The sequence below is a fragment of the Hypanus sabinus genome, chromosome 6 (genome assembly GCF_030144855.1).
Source record: "Hypanus sabinus isolate sHypSab1 chromosome 6, sHypSab1.hap1, whole genome shotgun sequence".
Lineage (NCBI taxonomy): Eukaryota > Metazoa > Chordata > Chondrichthyes > Myliobatiformes > Dasyatidae > Hypanus > Hypanus sabinus.
The window spans coordinates 69,588,925-69,609,616 of NC_082711.1; the positions used below are offsets into that span (position 1 = coordinate 69,588,925).

General features: G+C 42.6%; 1 protein-coding gene across 2 annotated transcripts in view; it reads right to left on the reverse strand.

The window, feature by feature from the left end:
* The window catches only part of LOC132395572 (cytochrome c oxidase assembly factor 1 homolog), an 84,726-nt gene that overhangs the window by 14,407 nt on the left and 49,627 nt on the right, over window positions 1-20,692 (reverse strand). The window contains exon 1 of one of the 2 annotated variants that reach the window (XM_059972373.1): window positions 4,908-4,966. The exons of the other annotated variant lie outside the window; for it this stretch is intronic. The gene's annotated coding sequence lies outside the window, so the exon portion shown is untranslated. Of the gene's footprint in view, window positions 1-4,907; window positions 4,967-20,692 lie in introns of those variants that run through there. 2 annotated transcript variants of the gene reach the window in all.

Below are 20,692 nucleotides of genomic sequence, written 5' to 3' on the forward strand. Positions count from 1 at the left end.
AACATGACTTCCCAATTCTTACTCAGTGCTCAGACTAGCACACTTGTCTTCATCATTCACCTTTTTTTGCAACTCTATCTACTTACGTACCCAAGTTCAGGGAAGTATGGAGTTGGATCCCAAGATTCCTTGCCATTAACTGCATATTTTCCCTTTACACTTGACCACCCAATCACCTCAAATTAAACTCTATCTGCCATTTCTCCATCTACATCCGTAAGTGATCTATGTCCTGCCTTGTCCTTTGACAACTTCCTTCACTTTCCATAACTACACCAATTTTGTTGTGCCTAAAGCACACTGGAGCCTCTCAGCACCCTCTTCACAATTCCCACTTATCATCCACAACCTTGAAGCAATTACATTTAGCTTTGTCACCTAAATCATTAATGTATGTTATGATTATCACCCAAACTCTGAACTTACTGTACCCAATATTCACTGCCTACCATTCAGAAAATCTGTTTATTCTTACAGCCTGTTTCTGCACTGTCAACTAGTTCATAATCCATGTTAATATATTAGCCTCATCCCATGTGGAAAAGTCTGGCCATCAAAATTGCCTGGTTAGAAAAGGTTTTATACCTTCCCCCAATGCCCATGTGATTGTATTTGAATTCAGCAGAACAGGATCCTGATGGGCCTTAAAGGAGATTTACATCTTTCTGCTAAGAAAATTGTGATTGCCTGATTTTATTTTTCAATGTTTAGACATTTCCACAATGCCACAAATTCTGAATTTTAAACAAAATTGTTAGCAGGCTGAAGTATTTAAAGGGAATACTTATAAAAACATAAGCTCTCCTTAACCTTATAATTTGACTGAAAAATACACTTAACAGGCAAAAATTTCAGCAGGGGATATTAAAACGCTGTTTCATCCTTCCATTCATTCCACTGAGTTACTTGCTTTCCATTTTCTTATTCATTATTTGGAATGATCTTGGTAAATTCTGTAGATCTGGATATGGTCATGAGAATATGTATGAATGGAGTGACACTATTCCACAATAGTAGTGCTCATCATTGAACTGTTCCCACAACCCATGGTTTCACTTTCAAGGACTCTTCCTCTCAGGTCCTTGATGTTTATTGTTTATTAATTATTATTATTATTATTGTTGCATTTGCTAAGCTTGTTGTCTTGTTGATTTTCTATCCAGCTAGGTGTGGACTTCCATTGATTCTATCGTGTTTCTTCTATTTACTGTGAATACCCACAAGAAAAAGAATCTCATGGTTGTATTTGGTGACATATATGTACGTTGTTAATAATTTACTTTGAACTTTATTTCCAAACCATTCAACAATGACACGGTTGCTTTTAAAAAAACTAACGATGTTTTTCTCTTGGGCAGAAGCAAGTCATCAATAGTGAAATCATCAAACCTTTTTACGTCCTCTCACTATGATCGTCATTTTGGTTGTTGAGAATGTCCGAGGAGAAATCATTCTTAAGGACTTGTTTCCTTGGGCTCAAAATTCACACTTTCTGGGATGAGCTGTCTTGTGCCTAATTGCCCCCACAGTCCACCTTCACAATGATTGAATGCCAACCAGAAATTTGGCAGCTAGATCAATTAGACACACAGAATTTGGTAAACAATTGCCTAAGTCAAGTATACCAAACAATAGACAAAAACAGTAGATCTACACAGATTTTCAGCAAAACCAAGAACAAGAGTAAGTCACTCTTGCCCAACTATTTCAAAAGAACCTGATTAATCTGATCTAGATGTAGCTGGGTAGTGCCTGTTGCTTCCAGTTGAAAGGAAAATAGCAAAGGACTATACTCTCCAGGTTGCCTTAAAGAAGCTTGCTGTTCACACATCCTTGGGCCAGGGTCGAGTTTACTGTAGATGAGTGGGCAGCATTGCTGATACTCTTGGCCAATTTATTTTAGTGACCATGTGTACCTGCGTGAGGTGTTTTACCTATACTGCTATTTTGGTACATTGCAGGACCACGTATATCTTAGTGTGAGCCACTGCTTTAGCCTTTTGCTTAGTTTGAACCTGTGGTATTTCTATGGCTAGTCTCAAATTTCCATGTGAACCTGAAGCACTGATGTACCAGCTTCATCTAACATACTTCATTGCATTGATTCATTTCATTTCACACGGTGGTGGACAGCTTTGAGACTTTAGCACTGAATGGGCCATAAGCTAAAGATAGTACCACTGCACTCTATTTGATTTGATGGTAGCTCGAGAGCTCTATTCTATTTGAAAACTGACTTGCCTCTCTACTTACAAAGTTTTTTTTTAAAAAAACTTGTTTGTTAATAAAATTTGTTGTAATTTTATACTAGATTGTTTGATGGCCTGCCTCAGAGGGGTTGAGAACCTGCCCATATTGTCCTGTACTCCACCTTCCTGCCTGTTCACCATTACAAGTGACTCCCTTATCTATCACAGCCCTGAATATATTCAAAGCCTTAGCCTCTGATGTACAAAATTCTGTAGATTCACAATCTGCGGCAAAGGAACTACTCACCTAGGGTTTAAATGATCAATTGATTAAACTTTCCACTTATGATTCAAGATTACTTGTCAAATGAACAATGAAACATCCAGTGAAATAAGTCATTTGTGGTAACAACTAATACAGCAGAAGGTATACTGGCAGCTGTCGTTAAGTGTCACCACATATTCCAGTGCCAATGAAGTATGCCCACAATGCTCGGCAGAACAACGGCGAACAGAAAACGGAACAAAACAACAACAAAAGCAAGGCCTGATCCTCTATCACATGCACAATCCTTTAACCCCAGGACAGGCCTCCAGCATCCAGGAGACAAGGGTCCGGGTCTGCAGACACCAGGCTTCAACCTCCCCAGCAAACTCGTAGAGAATCAAAGACTTGGCTTCGACCAATGGGCATCGATTTCCAGACCTTCTATCTGCACAGAACTCAGACTTCAGAACCTGGCAAGAACTTGATGGGAGCCTCTCATCCCAGAAATCAAACTATTGAGTCTAAGATGAACTCCCTGAATGCCAGCATATTCCCTTCTAAATGCAGAGACCAAAGCAGGAGCTTCATACAAGATTGTTGATGGTTGTCAAAGAATAAGCAGTCCCGAGGAAGGGTCTCAGCCCGAAACATCAACAGTGCTTCTCCTATAGATGTTGCCTGGCCTGCTGTGTTCCACCAGCATTTTGTGTGTGTTGCTTGAATTTCCAGCATCTGCAGATTTCCTCATGTTAGCAGTTTTTTTCCTTTGTTTTCTCACACATTTTAAACCTGTTGCACAGCGGGTCCTTCATTATTGCAAAGGGCATTATTGGCTTTATGAAGCTGGAGCATCAGCAACTCACTGGACTTGAGGAAATGAGAGCAAGACCCAAACTGTAACAAAGCTTTCACCTCTGGCTGTGCTCTCCAGACTGAAAGGTGTCAGTATCCAGCACACAAACAGTTTCTCTGCCTTTAGTTTGGAGTAGATGATTACAGCAAATACTAATTCAGACATTGATTTGTCCACAGTGGCAGAAATCTACCATAATATAGCTCTGACCAGTTATTCTTTCAAATCAGATTTTAAAGAAAAAGCAGAATTAATTAATTTGGAGGCATTGCACCAAAAGTACCATCTCCTAGTTGTTCTTTGAGTTGGACACCATAGTTCCATCCCGGCTCGACAAGAAGCTCAGAGACCTCGGTATTGACCCTGCCTTGTGTAGCTGGATCCTGGACTTGCTGTCAGATGACCAGCAGGTTGTAAGAGTGGGCTCCCTCACTTCCAACCCTCTGACTCTCAATACAGGAGCCCCTCTTAGTTGCGTACTAAGTCCCCTCCTTAACTCCCTGTATACCCATGACTGTTTTGCCACCCACAGCTCTATCTGCTAATTAAATTTGCTGATGATACTACATTGATTGGCCTCAAGCAATAATGAGATGGCCTATAGGGAAGATGTCATCTGACACAGTGGTGTCAAGAAAACACCCTTTCCCTCAATGTTGCAAAGACAAAGAAGCAGGTTGTGGACTACAAGAGGAATGGAGATGGGCTAACCCCTATTGACATCAATGGATCTGGTGTTGAGAGGGTAAACAGCTTCAAGTTCCTCGGCATCCACATCACCGAGGACCTCACGTGGTCAGTACACACCAGCTGTGTGTGTGGCGAAAAAGGCACAACAGTGTCTCTTTCACCTCAGACGGTTGAGGAAGTTTGGTATGGGCCTCCAAATCATAAGAATTTCCTACCGGGGCACAATTTGAGAGCATCCTGATTGGTTGCATCACTGCCTGGTATGGAAACTGTACCTCCCTTAATCGCAGGACTCTGCAGAGAGTGGTGCAGACAGCCCAGCACATCTGTACTTATGAACGTCCCAAGATTCAAGACAATTAGAAGGACAGGTGTGTAAAAAGGGCCTGTAGGATCATTGGGGACCTAAGTCATCCCAACCACAACCTATTCCAGCTGCTACCATCGGGGAAGTGGTACCACAACATAAAAGCCAGGACCAACAGGCTCCGGGACAGCTTCATCAGACCATCAGACTGATGAACTCATGCTGACTTGGGCGTACTCTATATTACATTGATGGCTCTATTTATTAGAAATTACTATGATTGCACATTGCACATTCAGATGGAGACGTAACAAAGATTTTTACTCCTCACGTAGGTGAAGAATGTAAGAAATAAAGTCAATTCAATTCAACATAAAGATCCCATTGAACTATCTCAAAGAAGACCCTCAAAGTTATCCCTGGAGTCCAGGCTGATTCTTATCATTCAGCCAGCAAAACCAGATTTTCTGCTGTGACGTCTGTGGGAGATTATTGTGTATACGAGGAGTGATTGATATGTTTGTGGCCTAAGGTAGGAGTCAATTTTAGAAAACCTAGCACATTTATTTTTCAACATAGTTCCCTCCTGCATTTACACACTTAGTCCAACGGTCGTGGAGCTTACGGATCTTGGACCTCCAGAAAGTATCCACAGATGGATGATTGATAAGTTCGTGACCTAAGATAGAAGGAGATGAGTTATTAACTTCAAACTTTCTACATAATCACTCAAAGTGTTGATCTGCATGTGCATGTAACAAGAGCTGTATAACTCATCTCCTTCTACCTTAGGCCACAAACTTGTCAATCACCCATCTGTGGACACTTTCTGGAGGTCCAAGATCCGTATGCTCCATGACCCCTGGACTAAGTGTATAAATGTAGGAGGAGACTATGTTGAAAAATAAATGTGCTAGGTTTTCTAAAATTGACTCCTTCTACCTTAGGTGACAAACTTATCAATCATCCCTCATATTGTGTGCTCAATGTCTTGCTTTGTATCTAAGTTCACTACCAAATGCTGAAAATTATTGTAAAACATTACTTTTTAACTAGTTTCCAGCATCCGCATTTCTTCCTTTCCAAAATATCTTGTTTGCTTTGAATCATTTTGTTAAAAAAAATCTCCTCTCATTCATTTCTTCTGCAGCCAAGAACAATTTTGAACATCTTTGACAAAATAGAACATCTGCATCAGTGAGAAAAGGAAGGCAGAGACCTTTGAAAGATTTCAAATAAAAATAATCTGATATAGTCATTGTTCATCATAATTTTAAAAAAAATTTCCAAGCTTATCATTTTATGAACCAGCTGCTCCAATTATTTTGCACTTTGAGTAGTTATTTTTCTTGGCAAATTTACAATTGGCAACCAGCACTTGCTTTTCACCAGTTTGTAATAATTGTAATGAAAAACATCAAAAACATTACAACTCATCTTCTGATGTTAACTCTCTGATCATTTTCTCATAAAACAAAACGAAGGATTTTAAAGATGATAACGGAAGCAATCCAGACTGTAAACTCACGCCAACTAATCAAAGTGAATTTATTAGCATACTACAGGTCAAAAATTAAGTGCTTGCTTGCTTGTGCATGGCTTTCAGTATGCAGTAAACGAGCTTCAATTCAATGTAGTTTATTTGCAGTTAGAAAACTGAAAACATTTAAAATAACCTATGCTGCTTATCTTAACCCTATGCTGCTTACATGCAATCCAGTCATGCACTGAAACCATGTCATAGTTCTCAAGTTGTCAATTAAAGCTTCTGTTTCAGTTGGCCTTTTGAAATGCTAAAATAAAGGATAACGATTTAGATGCAGTAGGATTTTGATAATCATTTGTTTTGTCCAAGACCTTTATGCCACATCACTATGTTTTATAAGTGTTGCACAGAGATGTTACAATGCATTGCTGATAAAACAATTATGCACAGTATACAGTCAGTGGCCACTTTCCTAAGTACACCTGCTTAATACAAATATCAAATCAGCCAATCATCTGGACGCAACTCAATGCATGAAAGTGTGGAGACATAGTCAAGCGATTCAATTGTTGTTCAGACCGAACATCAGGATGGGAAAGAAATGAGACCTAAGTGACTTTGATCATGGAATGATTGTTGGTGCCAGACAGGGTGGTTTGAGTAGCTCAGGAACTGCCGGTCTCTTGGGATTTTCACACAGAACCATTTCTAGAGTTTACAGAGAATGGTGTGTCAAAAAAAAAACATTTAGTAAGCAGCAATTCTGTGAGTGAAACTACCTAGTTTATGAGGGATAATGGCCAGACTAGTTCAAGGTGACAGGAAGGTGATAGTAACACAAATAACCACTCACTACAACAGTGGCAGAAGAGCTTCTCTGAAAGCACAACACATCAAACCTTGCAGTGGATGGATGACAGCAGCAGAAAACCATTAACATACACAGATACACTCAGTGGCCACTGTATTAAGTGCAGGCGGTACCTCAAAGTGGACTCCGAGTGTATCACAGTGTAGTCCAACTTGTTCCAGATAATTTTGATTTTTATTCCAAATCTAGCAACAAGAGTTGATGATTTGAAGCTATTTGTAAATTCCAGCCCACGGACAAGGAGGAAGGGTATGTGGCGATTGTAGGTAACATGCACAAATGGAGTGGTGGAATCTCTGGCTAATTCCGCATGCTTGAATGTGGCCATCTTTCACTTTTCCAAATAGTAAAACAGATCAAGGTTACTTAGATTCTCATAGGTCTGTGCCCCATCATTGAATAGGTCTAATAAGTAGATAAATACATTTCCTAGGATTTTCACACACAGCTGTTCTAGTTTACAGAGAATGGTGCATAAAACAAAAAGGAACATTCAGAGAATAGCAGTTCTGTGGGCAAAAACACCCTGTTAATGAGAGGCCAGAGGAGGATGCCCAGATTGGTTCAAGCTGACAGTAATTCAAATAACCACACATTATAACTATGCTGTGCACAACATGTCAAACTTTGAAATGGATGGCCTACAGCAGCAGAAGACCATGGACATATTTGCCATACTACTCAGTGAGAGAGAGTACGCACTACAATCCCTGCTACAATGCATCCCATCACAACTTAGAATGCTAAGATAGCAAAGATTCCTCATGCCAATTCAGTTAGACTGCTTCTTCAGCAGACTGTGCATTGCTGTGGAAATGGTGAACTCCTTCCATCTGTTGCACAGAGCTTTATGTGTTCCTGATGAACGATCCTTCATCAGTTCATGCATCCAAGGCCGTGAGTTCCCAGAGGATAATGTAGATGTTGTATTTCACCAAGATGGCTTTGAGCACATCCCTGAAACTTCCCACCATCTGCCTGTTAATCCCACACCAGACCTACTTAAATCATAGTGCTCTAGGACCTAGTGTCTGAACATACGCACCTAAGTATCTTCCTAAACGCTGAAAGCATCTGCTGGGGCTGTGGATTACTATACTATGAACCTGCTGCAAAGCCCTGCCTTCTTCTGGAGACAGGCTGGGGTGATTCATGCAGACATACATGACTGCTGAGCTTAGTGCTGCCCCAGCCTCTCTGCAAGTGCCAATCCGATGCTGGAGACTGACATCTCCACACATTGACAGAGCACCTGAAATTCTCTGGGTCTTTCTCATCAACTTTCACAGGGTGCAATGAAAGTTGCTGTCTAGTCTTCTTTTTGTCATACTGCACAGCTCTCCAAAACCATGGACATTTCCTATTGTAACATGCTTAAGGTGGGAACAGATGTTACTACTTGCAGTAATGGTTGACACTGACCATGCTCACCAAAGTGTAGTCCTGAACCCTGCACCTCAGCGCTCAGTGCTCTCCCCAACTTGCCCAGCAACCACTACATATTGTATCAATGGTTCACTACAGTGAGTCACACCATGATGAGCTCAGAAACCAGTGGAATCAACCACACCAGGGACGTCAGGATTCTGCATATGGTTCCCAGCTCTGTAGTGCTGTCAGTAATGCATCTCTCTGCTGTATAATGCTATGACACATTTTAGCATTAATTTCTTTGAATCTTGAAAATGCACCCCAAGCACAAAGCAAAGTACCAGTGCATTACCCTTGTAGGGTAATATAATCGGTGGAAACGTACAGAACTCACAACCACTGGCATTGGGTTGGGGTTTCACTTTAAGGGGCTGGTCTGATGTGATGAGGTAATTACATAAAGGACTTTTACTGCACTGTGTTCAGTTTTTTGGTGCTTTATAAATGAATTGCTACATTTTTTTCTAAACATAAAATGCTTCTGCCATTTTATTTCTGGAAACCTACATTGGTGACCCAGATGTCCTCGGGCGATTCTGGAGTTATTGAACATGGCCAATGCAGTCGCTTTGAAACAGCCAGAATTTTGAGAGCAAAATGCCGTCGTTTGGTTTGTTCAAGCTGAGGCCCAATTCGCGCTGTAAGAAGTCTCCACTGACAACACCAAATATTTCTACGTGGTAGCATTGCTCAGTAATTCCATGGCTACGAGTCTGTTAAGTCTCCTAGATCACAATACCAACCACTAAAAACTCACCTTTTACAGACTTCTGGACTATTGGAGTCTGAGCACGCCGAACAGTTGCTCTCCATGCCCAGCTTCGACAATGCTAAGCCATCAGAGCTAATGGACCACACCTCTCTCCTGAGAAATCACCATCCTGGTTTAATTTTTAAAGAACTCTTCATGCAGCAAATGCCTGATCAAGTTTGCATAGCCCTCGCTAATGCACTCATGAAGGACTGTATGGAGCTCGGTAAAACAGTCTACACTTAGCTAGGCAGCGATGCATCCATTCCTGCTCCTTTCTCTACCTCAATAAACCTGGTCAGCAAGGTCCCCAACACAAGGACACCTGCACCTGCGAAACAGATGACACTGGGCCTTTGTTATACCATGCTCACTTTGGTAAGAACGGTACCGCTTCAACAGTGCAGAGCATTGGGACATCAGAGGTCTGTGAACACCGTGGGTTCCAGCTTCGTCTTCTGTTCACTATAGACACCCTTTCAGGGCGATGCTTCCTGTCTGACACAGGTGTTCAAGTGAGTGTGCAGCCAGCATCACCTATTGATAAAAAGGCACATCGGAGACCACTAACAGCAGCAGGATCTAGACCTACAGGACATGACCTACTCTGCTTCTGTGGATGACGTTACACATGGGACTTCATCCTGGCTAAATTGGCTAGACATCTGCTTGGTGCAGATTTCTTGTGTGCCCAAGGACTGTTAGTTGATTTTAAGATCTGCTGGCTTGTGGATGTCAAGGACTTTGGGTCATCGCCCTTCTCCACCAGTAATTTACCCCCAAAGACTCTGTCAAGCTCATGCACTGCCACAAGTGAGTTTACTCGGCTGCTGGGCGAATTCCCAAACCTCACCAAACCCACATTCTCCATGAGTCACAAAACATGGGATCGAGAACCACATTTCCACAACTGGCCTGCCAGTTCACTCCTGCTCACATAAACTGGACACAAAAAAGCTGGCAACTGTGAAGGCCAAGTTTGCCAACATGGAAATATTTGGCATTGTACGCCGGGTAAATAGTCCCCAAAGTCTGATGGTGGTTGCCAACCCTCTGGCGATTACTGACACCTTAATGAGGCCACCACCCCTGATCGTTACCTGGGTCCACACATCCAGTACTTTATAGTATGTTTAGCTGGAAAGTTAATTTTTTCCAAGGTTGATCTAGTAGGGTCTACCATCAGGTGCCTGTGTGCTTGGAAAACAATCCCAAAACAGCTGTGATAACTCCATTTGGCCTTTTTGAGATTCTGTGCATGCCATTTGGACTGAAAAATGCAGTACAGACTTTCCAATAGCTGATGAATTCTGTATTAAAAGACTTGGAATTTCTTTTTTCTTTACCTGGATGACATACTTGTCACCTGCGCGTCTTAATCTGAACACTTACCTCATCTCCACACACTTCTCAAGCGCTTAAGCCAACAGGGGTTGATTATTGCCAGTTTGGATCATCACCCATTGACTTTCTAAGCATTGCATTGCTGCAGAAGGTTGAAAACCCCTCCCATCAAAAGTAGCCACTATTATGGATTTCACATCACCCCGCTCTACTTAAATAAAACGGGTATTATTGGGCATGGTGAAGTTCAATCAGTGCTTCATTCCATGAGCTGCTGAACTTGTGCTTCTCCTGTAGTGTGTGCTTAAGGGCAATATCCCTCATCTTGTGCTTGACTGGTCGGAGGATGTGACCAGAGCATTTGATGACACTGTGTAAGCTTTTTCCTACACGACCTTACTGGCGCATCCACTCCACAATGCACCTATAGCCATTACTACTGATGCTTCAGACTGTGCTGTGGGTCGTGTGCACGAACGGATAATCAGAGGTACGTGGTAGCCGCTCGCCTTCTTTGTTCGGTAGTTCCAGCCCACTCAAAGGCAAGTACAGCACATTTGACCGTGTTCTTGGTCTCCATCTCACAGTCCGCCATTTTTGTTTTGCTTCCAGAGGATTGCCATTGCTTAGCATTTGTTGACCACAAAATCTTTGTGCATGTGATGGCCAAAAATATCAGACTGCTGGTCTGCGTGGCAGCAATGCCAACTGACCTACATATCAGAATTCACAAATGATATACGATATGTCAAGGAGAAAATAATGCTGTGGCTGATTGCCTCTCATGGCCAGTCGTGGAGGCCATACACATAGGGGTTGACTATGCCGGGATGGCAGCCAACCAAGCCACTGACTCAGAGGTCCAGGCTTACTGAACAGCAGTCATGGGCCTGCTGTTGACTGACATCATGTTCAGGGAAGGTGGGGTTGCTTTCCTGTGCGATGGCTCAACCGGTCACCCTCACCCCATAGTGCCTGCAAACTGGAGGCGGACTGTTTTCGACTCCATACATGGCCTCTGACATCTGGCCAGGCGGCCTCACAGAAACAGATTGCACTAAACTTGTGTGGACTTAGGTGCGTGAGATTGGACTGCAGCCCGTCGGCAAAAATTAACTGGCATGTCCAGGCGCCATTAGCAACTTTTGAGGTCAATAGACAATAGACAATAGGTGCCGAAGTAGACCATTCGCCTGGAGCAATGGTTTGACTATGCCAAGGTGGACTTCGTTGATCCTCTTTCCCCCTCCTGTGGTTTCACGCACCTCCTTACTGTGGAGGACCACACCACCACCAGGTGGCCAGCGGTGGTCATTCTTGCATCAACAACAGCCCCAGACATGGTTTAGGCGTTCATCAACACCTGGATTGCTCGGTTTGGCACTCCATCTGATATTTCCTCTGACCACGGTTCCCAAATAATATCAGACCTCTGGGCTGTGATGGCCCGGAACCTTGGTGTTAGGCTACGTCACACCATAGTGTATCGCCCACAGTCCAATAGCCTATGCCAGCGGTTTCACCACTCATTAAACACTGCTCTGTGGGCTTCCCTGACGAGTGAGTGTTGGCATGATCATCTCCTGTGGGTCCTGCTGGGGCTTACAACAGCTCCAAAAAAGAACCTGCAGTGGTTTGTGGTTAAATTGGTACGCCGGAAGCCGTTAGGAGTGACAGGTGACTTTATTCCTGTCAGCACGACTGCCTGGTTGGCCTCTCAACAGGTTCACCTTCCTCAGTAAATTCAATTCCTTTGCACCGATTCCTACCTCCCATCAAGGCATACAGCACTCTTGGGTCCCTGCTGATCTACATTCCACCTCATTTGTTTTAGTCCGCCATGATACACACCAACATTGCCTTAGGTGCCCTAAGCGATGGCCCTTTCCATGTTTTGGAACAGAGGGAAAAGACTTTTATCATAGATAAAAGGGGTAAACCTGAATGTGTTTTAGATTATCACCTCAAACCGGCCCACAGAGATTTGGAGAATTCCGCTACCATGCCTCTGTTGTCACAACATGACTATGAACGTGTCAACATACCTTTGGATGAGCCAGAAGCATTTGCTGTTCCTCCACCCATGAAGGGCTCACAATGTCAGTTTTGGGGGGGGGGGGGCAGTGTAGGCTAATGTAATTGGAGGAAATGTACAGAATTTACAACCACCGACATTGTGTTGGGGTTTTTAAGAGGCTAGTTTCACGTGCTGAGGCAATTATGTAAAGGACTTTTAGCGCACGTTGTATTCAGTTTTTTTTGGTGATCAATAAATGAGTTGCTATTTTATTAGTTTAAACCTACACCTACATGCCACACCATGCTTTTATCAACATCACTGAAAAACATTTACTTGCATAAATATTACACAAGTATTCATTTTGGCACAACTGCAACACACTTCAAATTCAGCTGACACAAGATGTTAGATTCAAAGCAATCAGGGTTAAAAATTGTAACTTAAAAATAGAATTGTTCTCTTTGTGGTGGCAGTATAAACTTGTAATAACAGCCAGCTGAACAAGTATGCAGGAACAGATATAACTTTTGCATGTTGATCACAGAAATTCCCGTTAATATTGCAAAATCTAGACAGCAATTTTAAGCCAAATTCATTTCCTCTGAAACCACATTTTTATTGCATGTGACATGAAAGCTGCTTTGAAACGCTCCCATCTTACATCTATTGCAATAAACATGTCAGAATGGTTATGAAATTAAATCTTAAGGTCAGAAGTAGAGATGCTTACTGATGAAAGTTTAACACCATTTGCAACTCCTCAGATGATGATACAGTCCACAACCTGGACAATATCCAAAACCAGACCAGCAAGTAACATTCATGCCACACAAGTGCCAGGTAATGCTGATAGCCAACAAGATTAAATCTAGTTAGCACCCCCAAGATTCAATGGTGTTATCATCACTATCAACATCCTGAGGCTATCAGCGATAGAAGCTGAATAGAGTAGCCATGCGGAAAAAATTGCTACAAGATTACAGAAGAGGCTAGGATTTCTGTGGTGAGTAACTCATCTCCTAGTTCCCCAAAGGCTGTCTACAATCTACAAGACTCTAAGCAGGAAGGTGATGGAATATACTCTACTTGATTGGATAAGTGCAGCTTCAACAACATGCATGAAGTGTGACACCATATGGAATTGAGAAGCCTGATTGATAGCCGCACTGTCCGAACTATTCACTTACTTCACAGCTACATTAGCAGCAGTTTCTGCCAGCTATAGGATACACACTAGCATCTCATCAATATTCCTTGGACAGCACCTTCCAAACTGAAAACCTCGTCAGCTAGAGACTGTATAACTCTGACTCAACATCACCTCTCTCAAACTTGTTGTTAGAAATTGGCTGAATGGTAGCACTCATGCCTGTAAGTCAAGAGGGTAGGGCATTCAGAGTGCATGGTAGGTCACTGAGGAGTGTTATAGGACAGAGGGACCTTGGAGAAGAAGTACATGATTCCATAAAAGTGGCATCACAGGTAGACAATGCAGTGATGGAGGCTTTTATCATGCTGTCCTTCATCAAGCAGCACATTGAGCACAGAAGTTGTGATGTTACGTTGCAGTTGTACAAGACATTGGTGAGACTACACTTGATCAGTTTTGGTCACCCTGTTTAGCTGGAAAAGAGTGCACAGGAGATATACAAGGACTTTGCTGGAATTAGTTATGGAGAGGCTAAGGAAGTTGGTATAGATTTTATTGGAGTATAGGAAAATGAAGAGTGATCTTATAGAAAATAAAATTATGACGGGTCAGACGAAGTGAAAGTGCACAGATTTTGTCCTCGGGTTGGGGAAATCGAGAACTGGAGGGCATAGGTTTTAGGTGAGAGGGGAGAGACTTAACAGGAATACATGGGGCAACTTGTTCAAGTGTGAATGGTCAGTGTATTGAATGAACAGACAAGAAAATGGTTGTGACAAGAATATTAACACATTTGAAATGTACCTAGACAAGTATGTGATAAGAAGGTTTAGATGGATATGGGCTAGACTCAGAGAAACGGGACAAGCATAGATTTGAAATTTGGTCAGCACGGACCAGTTGGGTCGAAGAGCCATGTTGTGGGTTCAAGCATCACTTCCAGAAGAACCTCTGCCGACCCTAGGGATTACTTCAATCTTACACAGAGGGAGTGCTGCTCTCACAGGAGGTACGATGTACCTTGTTTTGTTCCTTAGATGGATATTAAAGATCCCACAGTACTGGTTAAAGACGAGCAGCCAAGTTCTTCTAATAGACTAGCTGGCATTGGTGCATTAAACAATTCCTTAAAGAGGTGATTAATGATTTCATTGTCATTTAGGAGCTTTTTGTATATGAAGAATGTATTCTACCTTACAGCAGTGGTCACTCTTCAAGAGTACTTCTCTGTCAGTAAAGCCCACCCAACAAACTGATAACTTTCTTCCTCCCACCCCACACCCTTTCCCTACACTATAGCTCCCAACCGTGCCATTGAAAAGGAGGTGTTCCCAACTGGCAGCCAGCTGGTTTCCTAATCTGGCTGGCTACCAGGTAGGAAGCGCAGCACAATAACTCAAATAAGATCTTGTCATTAATTTTGGCAAGACCTTCTCATTTCCATGTTTCTGATTCTTGGATCTTGATTTATTTCTCCTCCACCCCACCCCCAACCCCCACCCCTGCGTGGATGTGGGTTTCAAGTCTGGATGTTAAGGCTGCCAGGCCAATTTTGTAATCACTACTTTACCACATCCTGATGAATTATGCACAAACCCGTAAATTTTAAGATTAAGACACTTGAAATGACACGAACGACTAAGTCTGCATGTGTTGCTTTAAAAGGACCATAAGAAATAGGAGTAGAATCAGGCCATTCATCCCAGCAAGTCTGCTCCAGCAGTCTATCACGACTGATTATTACCCCCCTCAACCTCACTCTCCTGCCTTCTCCCTGTAACCTTTGACGTCAAGAACCTATCAACCTCCACTTTAAATATACCCAATGACTTGGCCTCCACAGCCATCCGTGGCAATGAATTCCACAAATTCACTACCCTCTGGGTGAAGAAATTCCTCCTCATCTCTGTTCTAAATGGACATACCTCTGAGTCTGAGGCTGTGCCCCCTGGTCCTAGACTCACCTACTATAGCAAACATCCTCCCTACATCCACTCTATCCAGTCCTTTCAAAATTCGATAGGTTTCAATGAGTGGAAAAGAGAGAGTGAGAGAAAAAAAAAGAGTAACAGATATTTAAGGGCATGTTCTCCAATAAGAATAGACATTAAAAAATGCCCTTAAGTTCTAAAAGGTTAATCATGGAACATTCAAAAACAGAAAAATGACTCTCTCTCTCTCTCTCTCTCTCTATAATATAGAGAGAGAGAGAGACAGAGAGAGGGGGGGAGGGAGAGAGAGAGGGGGGGGAGGGAGAGAGAGAGAGGAGGGGAGGGAGAGAGAGAGAGGAGGGGAGGGAGAGAGAGAGAGGAGGGGAGGGAGAGAGAGAGAGGGGGAGGGAGAGAGAGAGAGGGGGGGAGGGAGAGAGAGAGGGGGGGGAGGGAGGGAGAGATAAGGAGAATGACAAGTACAGATAGGAATAAAAGGAAAGAATGAAAATTTCCGAGAAAAAGTGGGGGTGCACAGGGAAGTATGGACAGAAGACAGAAAAAGTGAGCAAAGTCCAGGCACATGGAAAATATATGGCAATAAAATTGTGATAGAGAATAGAGGCAAAAAGAGAAACCATGAATTTCTGGATCTTAGAATTTGAAACGGATTAAAACATGTCAATGTGACAGAGCCTCAAAGGAAGAAAGAATGAAAATTACAGGCAACTAAAACCAATGAAGCAAAGAAACAATTTTAAGCATTTGCCATCAAGGATGGGCATAAGAAGTGAACTTGCTAAGTCTGGAAAGGAATTTATAATTAGTAAGAATTTTGCTCCAGCAACATGCCCACCCTTTACAGGATACAGGCAGGTAAAATGGATAACTTCTGTTTGACTTCAGATTTGACAGAGGTAATACTTTTATTCCATCTTTACAGTTAAAATTGACATATTTGCTTGTTCTGTCATAACACCAGCATGGAACTTAGAAAGTGCCAAAACCTTTCTACCAAACTCCTAGCTTCTTCCGGATGTACAGATAAAAGCTAGTTCCATTTCACATGGAACTAAAACATTTATATGGACTTTTGACAGCAATTAATCCAGCACAAATACATACATAAATAAATAACATAATTAATACTCATACTCATCAAGGGAAGGCATTTACAAGGATTTTTAAAAGTCAACTGGTAATGTTCTGCTTAAGAGTTCAAAGGGTAAAAGGAGGAAGCTGGAAATGAAAATCTCCTTTCTTCTGCTTCTCTCCCTTCTTGAAGGGTGGAGTGGCATTTGCAATTTTCCAGTCTTCCAGAACATAGAAACATAGAAAACCTACAGCATAATACAGGCCCTTCAGCCCACAAAGCTGTGCTGAACATGTCCTTAGCCTAGAACTACCTCGGCTTACCCACAGCCCTCTATTTTTCTAAGCTCCAAGTATCCAGGAGTCTCTTAAAAGACTGAATTGTTTCCGCCTCCACCACCGTCAACGCCACTGACAGCCCATTCCACGCACTCACCGCTCTACATAAAAAACTTACCCCTGACATCTCTGTACCTACTTCCAAGCACCCTAAACCTGTGCCCTCTTGTGGCAGCCATTTCAGCCCTGGGAAAGAGCCTCTGACTATCCACACGATCAATGCCTCTCATTATCTTGTACTCCTCTATCAGGTCACCTCTCATCCTCCGTTGCTTCAAGGAGAGAAGGCCAAGTTCACTCAACCTATCCTCATAAGGCATGCTTCCCAATCCAGGCAACATCCTTGTAAATCTCCTGTGCACCCTTTCTATGGTTTCCATTTCCTTCCTGTAGTGAGGCGACCAGAATTGAGCACAGTACTCCAAGTGTGGTCCTATATAGCTGCAACATTACCTCTTGGCTCTTAAACTCAATCCCATGGTTAAAGGAGATAAATGCACCATATGCCTTCTTAACCACAGAGTCAACCTGCGTAACAGATTTGAATGTCCTATGGACTCAAACCCCAAGATCCCAATGATCCTCCACACTGCCATTAATGCTATATTCTGCCATCATATTTGACCTACCAAATGAACCATCTCAGACTTATCTGGGTTGAACTCCATCTCAGCCTACTTTTGCATCCTATAGTGACCTTGAAAGATCATTACTAATGCCTCCACAATCTCTTCAGCCACCTCTTTCAGAACCCCGGGGTGTACACATCTGGTCCAGGTGACTTATCTACCTTCAGACCTTTCAGTTTCCCAAGAACCTTCTCTCTCGTAATGGTAAGTTCACACACGTCATGACCCCGGCACCTGGAACTTCACCATACTGGTAGAGTCTTCCACAGTGAAGTCTGATGCAAAATACTTATAGGCCAGTTAGTCTGACCTCAGTGGTTGGGAAGATGTCGGAGTCAATTGTTAGGGATGTGGTGTCGGAGTACTTGGAGGCACATGTTAAAATAGGTTGAAGTCAAGTTGGTTTCCTGAAGGGAAAATCTTGTCTGACAAATCTTTTGGAATTCTTTAAAGAAATAAAAAGCAGAATAGACAAAAGAGAATCAGTGGATGTTGTGGACTTGGATTTGCAGAAACCCTTAGACAAGTTGCCACACACAAGGCTATTTAACAAGTTAAAAGCCCATGGTATTATAGGAAAGATAGTAGTCTGGATACAGCTTTGGCTGATTGGTAGGAGGCAAAGAGTTAGAGTAAAGGGAACCTTTTCTGGTTGGTTGCCAACGACTAGTGGTGTTCCACAAGGGACTGTGTAGAGACTGATTCTTTTTACGTTATTTGGCAATGATTTGGATGATGGAATTGATGGCTTTGTTGCAAGGATATAACGTTGAGTCCTTTATAAGGCACTCATGAGGCCTCACCTGTTAGTAGTTTTGGGCCCCTTATATAAGAAAGGATGTGCTGATATTAAAGAGGGCCCAAAGGATGTTCGGGATTGAAAGGCCTTATATGAGGAGTGTTTGATGGCTCTGGGCCTGTATTCACTGGGACTCAGAAAAAATGAGGGTGGGGGAGGGGACCTCAGTGAAACCTATTGAACGTAGAAAGGCTTCAATAGAGTGGATGTGGAGAGGATGTTCCCTATGGTTGGGGAGTCTAAGACCACAGGACACAGCCTCAGAATAGAGGGATATTTATTTAGAATGGTGATAGGAGGAATTTCTTTAGCCAGAGAAAAGTGAATCTGGAATTCATTGCCACAGGCAGCTGTGGAGGCCAAGTCATTGGGTATATTTAAGGCAGGGGTTGATAGATTCTTGAATAGTCAGGGCATGAAGGGATATAGGAAGAATGCATGAGATTGGGGCAGAGAGGGAAATGGATCAGCCATGATGAAATGGTGGAGCAGTCTTGATGGGCCAAGTGGCCTAATTCTGCTCCTATATCTTATGGTCTTACAAGCAGCGTTCACATGGAGAACATAAAATCAGAAATAATATTACTCACTGTTTTAACTAGAAAGAACATGATTAGAGGAACACAAGCAGAACAAATAAAAGACAAGCTAATTTTAAAGTGATCAAAGTAGTCAGAGTGTTGCTAAACTTCAGTGATTAGGGTGGTGCTGGTTAGTTCAAGAACTGAATGGTTGAACGGAAGTTGCTGTTCTTGAACCTGGTGGCATGGAATTACAGGTATCTGTAATCCTTAACAGTGGTACCAGGGACACAACATGTCATACTAGAATCACATTTGTAACCAGAAAATCTGCTATCTGCTCACCTAACTACAGCAAATTAACATAATTTTTGGTCTGCTAACCATTCCCCTCCTTCCCTGTACAGTTGAGACATCCAAAGCACTCAAGTCTCAGTTGGAAACATTCATTACTCATTGATTAACGACCAAGATGCCATCAAGGCTTTCGTGGATAACCTGTCTGTTCCTGGCCAGGCCCTCTCTAGCAAATGCACTGGTAAATTGGTCTAATATGGACACTTCAGCCAAGGTACAGGGTGAAATCTGTCTTGCATACCAGTCAGATCAATTCGTTACAACAGTACATTAAGATAGTACAAGGTACAACTATAAAGGATTCGGAATAAAGTGTTACAGTTATAGAAAGTGCAAATGCAGCTGGACCCTAAGGCACCAGGTATTAACAAGACAGATTGTGAGGTTAATAGTCTAACTTATTGAACCGATAGTCTTAAACCGCAGGACAGAAGCCATCCTTGAGCCTGATGATACATTCTTTCAGGCTCTGGTACTTTCTGCCCGGTGGGAGAGCTGAGAAGAAAGAATGCCCAGGGTAGTGAGGTCTTTGATTGTGTTAGCTACTTTTCCAAGGCATGGAAAATGTCCATGGAGAGGAGGCTGGTTTCTGCTAAATGCTGAGCTCTGTCCACAACTTTCTGCAGTTCCGTGTGATCATAGTTTTTCAGTCTTGCCTCGAAGTCCATTAGTCACTATTGCCCACACTTGTTGAGCGGTGCATTGTACATACAGTGGTTTGTACATACCAGCTGTGTAGTGAAAAAGGAACAAGAAGTTTGGTATGGGCCCCCAAATCCTAAGAACTTTCTGGCACAAGTGAGAGGATCCTGACTGGCTACATCACTGCCTGGTATGGAAACTGTACTTCCCTCAGTCGTGTGATTCTGCAGAGAGTGGTGCAGACAACCAGCGCATCTGGAGATGAGAACTTCCTATCATTCAGGACATTTACAATGACAGGTGTGTAAAAAGGGCCCAAAGGATCATTGGGGACCCAAGTCACCCCAACCACAAGCTGTTCCAGCTGCTACCATCTGGGAAACAGTACCACAGTATAAAAGCCAGGACCAAGAGGCTCCGGGACAGCTTTTTCCACCAGGCCATCAGACTGCTTAACTCACGCTGATGCATCTGTATTTCTATGTTATATTGACTATCCTGTTGTACATAATATTTATTATAAATTACTATAAATTGCACATTGCCCATTTAGACAGAGACATAAGGTAAAGATTTTTACTCCTCATGTAAGAAATAAAGCCAATTCAATTGAATTCATGTACTGGAAGACATGTATAACCTGCACGTTGAGGTTCCATGCCAACCTGGTAGGAATTTTCATGGATCAGATAAAGTAAATGCCAGTCTCAATTTCTACATGCTGTAAGTAGTGGCCCATCAAGGACCACTGAAGACCATTCAGTAGAGGGATTTTTGTCTCAGGCTATACACTGCCACTACAGTTTCGTTGCCCCCTTTCCCTCCCAAAACCCATGCAGAGCCTGGCTGATCTTCCACATTCTGTGAACTACAAGCTGTAGCAGAGCGCCTCTTTGACACCAGTGATTTGTTGTAAAAATATTAAATAAAACTCTGTGCATGAAAATAACTAACTTAGCACTTGTTAATGATACATGTTCTACTATATGTCTACTTCCAGCTCAGATTTTTCACTTAGTTATCGG